We start from the raw sequence: 9,815 nt of genomic DNA on the forward strand, positions 1-9,815 counted from the left end.
TATGACAGACCAGCTAGATCTACTGTTTCTAATATTTTTTGACAGACCAGCTAGATCTACAGTCTCTACTATATTATGACAGACCAGCTAGATCTAATGTCCCTACTATATTATGACAGACCTGCTAGATCTACTGTATCTATTATATTATGACAGACCAGCTAGATCTACTGTCTCTATTATATTATGACAGACCAGCTAGATCTACTGTTTCTAATATTTTTTGACAGACCAGCTAGATCTACAGTCTCTACTATATTATGACAGACCAGCTAGATCTAATGTCCCTATTATATTATGACGGACCTGCTAGATCTACTGTATATATTATATTATGACAGACCAGCTAGATCTACTGTTTCTATTATATTATGACAGACCAGCTAGATCTACTGTTTCTATTATATTATGACAGACCAGCTAGATCTACTGTTTCTATTATATTATGACAGACCAGCTAGATCTACTGTTTCTATTATATTATGACAGACCACCTAGATCTACTGTCTCTATTATATTATGACAGACCAGCTAGATCTACTGTCCCTATTATATTATGACAGACCAGCTAGATCTACTATCTCTATTATATTATGACAGACCAGCTAGATCTACTGTATCTATTATATTATGACAGACCAGCTAGATCTACTGTCTCTACTATATTATGACAGATCACTTAGATCTACTGTTTCTAATACATTATGACAGACCAGCTAGATCTACTGTCTCTACTATATTATGACAGACCAGCTAGATCTAATGTCTCTATGATATTATGACAGAACAGCTAAATCTACTATCTCTATTATATTATGACAGACCAGCTAGATCTACTGTTTCTATTATATTATGACAGACCACCTAGATCTACTGTCTCTATTATATTATGACAGACCAGCTAGATCTACTGTCCCTATTATATTATGACAGACCAGCCTTATCTACCTTCTCTACTATATTATGAATGAGCAGCTAGATCTACTATCCCTTCTATATTATGACAGACCAGCTAGATCTACAGTCTCTATTATATTATGACAGACCAGCTAGATCTACTGTGTCCATTATATTATGACAGACCAGATAGATCTACTGTACCTATTATATGTTGACAGACCAGCTAGATCTACTGTATCTATTATGTTATGACAGACCAGCTAGGTCTACTGTCTCTAATATATTATGACAGACAAGCTAAATCTACTGTATCTATTATATTATGACAGACCAGATAGATCTACTGTACATATTATATGTTGACAGACCAGCTAGATCTACTGTCTCTACTATATTATGACAGACCAGCTAGATCTACTATCTCTATTATATTATGACAGACCAGCTAGATCTACTGTCGCTATTATATTATGACAGACCAGCTAGATCTACAGTCTCTACTAAAGTATGACAGACCAGCGAGATCTACTGTCTCTATTATAATATGACAGACCTGCAAGATGTACTGTCTCTACTATATTATGACAGACCGGCTAGATCTACTGTCTCTACTATATTATGACAGACCAGCTAGATCTACTGTTTCTAATATTTTTTGACAGACCAGCTAGATCTACAGTCTCTACTATATTATGACAGACCAGCTAGATCTAATGTCCCTACTATATTATGACAGACCTGCTAGATCTACTGTATCTATTATATTATGACAGACCAGCTAGATCTACTGTCTCTATTATATTATGACAGACCAGCTAGATCTACTGTTTCTAATATTTTTTGACAGACCAGCTAGATCTACAGTCTCTACTATATTATGACAGACCAGCTAGATCTAATGTCCCTATTATATTATGACGGACCTGCTAGATCTACTGTATATATTATATTATGACAGACCAGCTAGATCTACTGTATCTATTACATTATGACAGACCAGCTAGATCTACTGTTTCTATTATATTATGACAGACCAGCTAGATCTACTGTTTCTATGATATTATGACAGACCAGCTAGATCTACTGTTTCTATTATATTATGACAGACCACCTAGATCTACTGTCTCTATTATATTATGACAGACCAGCTAGATCTACTGTTTCTAATATTTTTTGACAGACCAGCTAGATCTACAGTCTCTACTATATTATGACAGACCAGCTAGATCTAATGTTCCTATTATATTATGACGGACCTGCTAGATCTACTGTATATATTATATTATGACAGACCAGCTAGATCTACTGTTTCTATTATATTATGACAGACCAGCTAGATCTACTGTTTCTATTACATTATGACAGACCACCTAGATCTACTGTCTCTATTATATTATGACAGACCAGCTAGATCTACTGTCCCTATTATATTATGACAGACCAGCTAGATCTGCTATCTCTATTATATTATGACAGACCAGCTAGATCTACTGTATCTATTATATTATGACAGACCAGCTAGATCTACTGTCTCTACTATATTATGACAGATCAGTTAGATCTACTGTTTCTAATACATTATGAAAGACCAGCTAGATCTACTGTCTCTACTATATTATGACAGACCAGCTAGATCTAATGTCTCTATTATATTATGACAGACCAGCTAGATCTACTATCTCTATTATATTATGACAGACCAGCTAGATCTACTGTTTCTATTATATTATGACAGACCACCTAGATCTACAGTCTCTACTATATTATGACAGACCAGCTAGATCTATTGTCCCTATTATATTATGACAGACCTGCTAGATCTACTGTATATATTATTTTATGACAGACCAGCTAGATCTACTGTATCTAAAATATTATGACAGACCAGCTAGATCTACTGTTTCTATTATATTATGACAGACCAGCTAGATCTACTGTTTCTATTATATTATGACAGACCAGCTAGATCTACTGTTTCTATTATATTATGACAGACCACCTAGATCTACTGTCTCTATTATATTATGACAGACCAGCTAGATCTACTATCTCTATTATATTATGACAGACCAGCTAGATCTACTGTATCTATTATATTATGACAGACCAGCTAGATCTACTGTCTCTACTATATTATGACAGATCACTTAGATCTACTGTTTCTAATACATTATGACAGACCAGCTAGATCTACTGTCTCTACTATATTATGACAGACCAGCTAGATCTAATGTCTCTATGATATTATGACAGAACAGCTAAATCTACTATCTCTATCATATTATGACAGACCAGCTAGATCTACTGTTTCTATTATATTATGACAGACCACCTAGATCTACTGTCTCTATTATATTATGACAGACCAGCTAGATCTACTGTCCCTATTATATTATGACAGACCAGCCTTATCTACCTTCTCTACTATATTATGAATGAGCAGCTAGATCTACTATCCCTTCTATATTATGACAGACCAGCTAGATCTACAGTCTCTATTATATTATGACAGACCAGCTAGATCTACTGTGTCCATTATATTATGACAGACCAGATAGATCTACTGTACCTATTATATGTTGACAGACCAGCTAGATCTACTGTATCTATTATGTTATGACAGACCAGCTAGGTCTACTGTCTCTAATATATTATGACAGACAAGCTAAATCTACTGTATCTATTATATTATGACAGACCAGATAGATCTACTGTACATATTATATGTTGACAGACCAGCTAGATCTACTGTCTCTACTATATTATGACAGACCAGCTAGATCTACTATCTCTATTATATTATGACAGACCAGCTAGATCTACTGTCGCTATTATATTATGACAGACCAGCAAGATCTACAGTCTCTACTATAGTATGACAGACCAGCGAGATCTACTGTCTCTATTATAATATGACAGACCTGCAAGATGTACTGTCTCTACTATATTATGACAGACCGGCTAGATCTACTGTCTCTACTATATTATGACAGACCAGCTAGATCTACTGTTTCTAATATTTTTTGACAGACCAGCTAGATCTACAATCTCTACTATATTATGACAGACCAGCTAGATCTAATGTCCCTATTATATTTTGACAGACCTGCTAGATCTACTGTATATATTATATTATGACAGACCAGCTAGATCTACTGTATCTATTATATTATGACAGACCAGCTAGATCTACTGTTTCTATTATATTATGACAGACCAGCTATATCTACTGTTTCTATTATATTATGACAGACCAGCAAGATCTACTGTTTCTATTATATTATGACAGACCAGCTAGATCTACTGTTTCTATTATATTATGACAGACCACCTAGATCTACTGTCTCTATTATATTATAACAGACCAGCTAGATCTACTGTCCCTATTATATTATGTAAGACCAGCCTTATCTACCTTCTCTACTATATTATGAAAGAGCAGCTAGATCTACTATCCCTTCTATATTATGACAGACCAGCTAGATCTACAGTCTCTATTATATTATGACAGACCAGCTAGATCGACTGTATCTATTGTATTATGACAGACCAGATAGATCTACTGTACCTATTATATGTTGACAGACCAGCTAGATCTACGGTATCTATTATGTTATGACAGACCAGCTAGGTCTACTGTCTCTATTATATTATGACAGACCAGCTAGATCTACTGTATCTATTATATTATGACAGACCAGATAGATCTACTGTACATATTATATGTTGATAGACCAGCTAGATCTACTGTCTCTACTATATTATGACAGACCAGCTAGATCTACTATCTCTATTATATTATGACAGACCAGCGAGATCTACTGTCTCTATTATATTATGACAGACCTGCAAGATGTACTGTCTCTACTATATTATGACAGACCGGCTAGATCTACTGTCTCTACTATATTATGACAGACCAGCTAGATCTACTGTTTCTAATATTTTTTGACAGACCAGCTAGATCTACAGTCTCTACTATATTATGACAGACCAGCTAGATCTAATGTCCCTATTATATTATGAAAGACCTGCTAGATCTACTGTATATATTATATTATGACAGACCAGCTAGATCTACTGTATCAATTATATTATGACAGACCAGCTAGATCTACTGTTTCTATTATATTATGACAGACTAGCTAGATCTACTGTTTCTATTATATTATGACAGACCAGCTAGATCTACTGTCCCTATTATATTATGACAGACCAGCTAGATCTACTATCTCTATTATATTATGACAGACCAGCTAGATCTACGGTATCTATTATATTATGACAGACCAGCTAGATCTACTGTCTCTACTATATTATGACAGATCAGCTAGATCTACTGTTTCTAATACATTATGACAGACCAGCTAGATCTACTGTCTCTACTATATTATGACAGACCAGCTAGATCTAATGTATCTATTATATTATGACAGACCAGCTAGATCTACTATCTCTATTATATTATGACAGACCAGCTACATCTACTGTTTATATTATATTATGACAGACCAGCTAGATCTACTGTTTCTATTATATTATGACAGACCACCTAGATCTACTGTCTCTATTATATTATGACAGACCAGCTAGATCTACTGTCCCTATTATATTATGACAGACCAGCCTTATCTACCTTCTCTACTATATTATGAAAGAGCAGCTAGATCTACTATCCCTTCTATATTATGACAGACCAGCTAGATCTACAGTCTCTATTATATTATGACAGACCAGCTAGATCTACTGTATCTATTATGTTATGACAGACCAGCTAGGTCTACTGTCTCTATTATATTATGACAGACCAGCTAGATCTACTGTATCTATTATATTATGACAGACCAGATAGATCTACTGTCTCTACTATATTATGACAGACCAGCTAGATCTACTATCTCTATTATATTATGACAGACCAGCTAGATCTACTGTCTCTATTATATTATGAGAGAACAGCTAGATCTACAGTCTCTACTATAGTATGACAGACCGGCTAGATCTACTGTCTCATCTATATTATGACAGACCAGCTAGATCTAATGTCCCTATTATATTATGACAGACCTGCTAGATTTACTGTATATATTATATTATGACAGACCAGCTAGATCTAATGTCTCTATTATATTATGACAGACCAGCTAGATCTACTATCTCTATTATATTATGACAGACCGGCTAGATCTACTGTCTCTACTATATTATGACAGACCAGCTAGATGTACTGTCTCTACTATATTATGACAGACCGGCTAGATCTACTGTCTCTACTATATTATGACAGACCAGCTAGATCTAATGTCCCTATTATATTATGACAGACCTGCTAGATTTACTGTATATATTATATTATGACAGACCAGCTAGATCTACTGTATCTATTATATTATGACAGACCAGCTAGATCTACTGTTTCTATTATATTATGACAGACCAGCTAGATCTACTGTTTCTATGATATTATGACAATCCAGCTAGATCTACTGTTTCTATTATATTATGACAGACCACCTAGATCTACTGTCTCTATTATATTATGACAGACCAGCTAGATCTACTGTCCCTATTATATTATGACAGACCAGCTAGATCTACTGTATCTATTATATTATGACAGACCAGCTAGATCTACTGTATCTATTATATTATGACAGACCAGCTATATCTACTGTCTCTACTATATTATGACAGACCAGCTAGATCTACTGTTTCTAATATATTATGACCGATCACCTAGATCTACAGTCTCTACTTCATTATGACAGACCAGCCTTATCTACCTTCTCTACTATATTATGAAAGAGCAGCTAGATCTACTACCCCTTCTATATTATGACAGACCAGCTAGATCTACAGTCTCTATTATATTATGACAGACCAGCTAGATCTACTGTATCTATTATATTATGACAGACCAGATAGATCTACTGTACCTATTATATTATGACAGACCAACTAGATCTAATATCTCTATTATATTATGACAGAACAGCTAGATCTACTTTCTCTATTATATTATGACAGACCAGATAGATCTACTGTCTCTACTGTATTATGACAGACCAGCAAGACCTAATGTCTCTATTATATTATCACAGACAAGCTAGATCTCCTGTCTCTATCATAGTATGACAGACCAGATAGATCTACTGTCCCTATTATATTATGACACACCAGTTACATCTAATGTCTCTACTATATTACGACAGACCAGCAAGATCTACTGTCTCTTTTATATTATGACAGACCAGCTAGATCTACTGTCTCTATTATATTATGACAGACCAGCTAGATCTACTGTCTCTACTATATTATGACAGACCAGCTAGGTCTACTGTGTCTATTATATTATGACAGACCAGCTATATCTACTGTCTCTTCTACATTATGACAGACCAGATAGATCTACTGTCTTTATTATATTATGACTGACCAGCTAGATCTATTGTATCTATTATATTATGACAGACCAGCTAGATCTACTGTTTCTAATACATTATGACAGACCAGCTAGATCTACTGTCCCTATTATATTATGACAGACCAGCTAGATCTACTGTCTCTACTATATTATGACAAACCTGCTAGATCTACTGCCTCTATTATATTATGACAGACCAGCTAGATCTACTGTATCTACTATATTATGACAGACCAGCTAAATCTACTGTCTCTATTGTATTATGACAGACCAGCTAGATCTACTGACTCTATTATATTATGACAGACCAGCTAGATCTACTGTCTCTACAATATAATGACAGACCAGCTAGATCTACTGTCTCTATTATATTATGACACACCAGTTACATCTACTGTCTCTACTATATTACGACAGACCAGCTAGATCTACTGTCTCTTTTATATTATGACAGACCAGCTAGATCTACTGTCTCTATTATATTATGACAGACCAGCTAGATCTACTGTCTCTACTATATTATGACAGACCAGCTAGGTCTACTGTGTCTATTATATTATGACAGACCAGCTAGATCTACTGTCTCTTCTACATTATGAAAGACCAGATAGATCTACTGTCTTTATTATATTATGACAGACCAGCTAGATCTACTGTAGCTATTATATTATGACAGACCAGCTAGATCTACTGTTTCTAATACATTATGACAGACCAGCTAGATCTACTGTCCCTATTATATTATGACAGACCAGCTAGATCTACTGTCTCTAATATATTCTGACAAACCTGCTAGATCTACTGCCTCTATTATATTATGACAGACCAGCTAGATCTACTGTATCTACTATATTATGACAGACCAGCTAAATCTACTGTCTCTATTGTATTATGACAGACCAGCTAGATCTACTGACTCTATTATATTATGACAGACCAGCTAGATCTACTGTCTCTACAATATAATGACAGACCAGCTAGATCTACTGTTTCCATTATATTATGACAGACCAGCTAGATCTACTGTCTCTTCTAAATTATGACAGACCAGCTAGATCTACTGTCTCTATAATATTATCACAGACAAGCTAGATCTGCTGTCTCTATTATATTATGACAGACCACATAGATCTACTGTCCCTATTATATTATGACACACCAGCTAGATCTACTGTCTCTACAATATTATGACAGACCAGGTAGATCTACTGTCTCTATTATATTATGACAGACCAGCTAGATCTACTGTCTCTATTATATTATCACAGACAAGCTAGATCTACTGTCTCTATTATATTATGACAGACCACATAGATCTACTATCCCTATTATATTATGACACACCAGCTAGATCTACTGTCTCTACTATATTATGACAGACCAGATAGGTCTACTGTTTCTATTATATTATGACAGACCAGCTAGATCTACTGTCTCTATTATATTATGACAGACCAGCTAGATCTACTGTCTCTATTATATTATCACAGACCAGCTAGATCTACTGTCTCTATTATATTATGACAGACAAGCAAGATCTACTGTCTCTATTATATAATGACAGACCAGGTAGATCTACTATCTCTATTATATTATGACAGACCAGCTAGATCTAAAGTCTCCATTATATTATGACAGACCAGCAAGACCTAATGTCCCTATTATATTATGACAGACCAGCTAGATCTACTGTCTCTATTATATTATGACAGACCAGCAAGATCTAATGTCTCTATTATATAATGACAGACCAGGTAGATCTACTATCTCTATTATATAATGACACACCAGTTAAATCTACTGTCTCTACTATATTACGACAGACCAGCTAGGTCTACTGTCTCTATTATATTATGACAGACCAGCTAGATCTACTGTTTTTAATATATTATGACAGACCAGCTAGATCTACTGTATCTATTATTTTATGACAGACCAGCTAGATCTACTGTCTCTACTATATTATGACCAACCAGCTAGATCTACTGTCTCTACTATATTTTGACAGACCAGCTAGATCTACTGTCTCTATTATATTATGACAGACCAGATAGATCTACTGTCTCTACTATATTATGACAGACCAGCAAGACCTAATGTCTCTATTATATTATCACAGACAAGCTAGATCTCCTGTCTCTATTATATTATGACAGACCAGATAGATCTACTGTCCCTATTATATTATGACACACCAGTTACATCTACTGTCTCTACTATATTACGACAGACCAGCTAGATCTACTGTCTCTTTTATATTATGACAGACCAGCTAGATCTACTGTCTCTACTATAGTATGACAGACCAGCAAGACCTAATGTCCCTATTATATTATGACAGACCAGCTAGACCTAAAGTCTCCATTATATTATGACAGACCAGCAAGACCTAATGTCCCTATTATATTATGACAGACCAGCTAGGTCTACTGTCTCTATTATATTATGACAGACCAGCTAGATCTACTGTTTTTAATATATTATGACAGAC

The sequence above is a fragment of the Oncorhynchus clarkii genome, unplaced genomic scaffold (assembly GCF_045791955.1).
Source record: "Oncorhynchus clarkii lewisi isolate Uvic-CL-2024 unplaced genomic scaffold, UVic_Ocla_1.0 unplaced_contig_390_pilon_pilon, whole genome shotgun sequence".
NCBI classification, from domain to species: domain Eukaryota; kingdom Metazoa; phylum Chordata; class Actinopteri; order Salmoniformes; family Salmonidae; genus Oncorhynchus; species Oncorhynchus clarkii.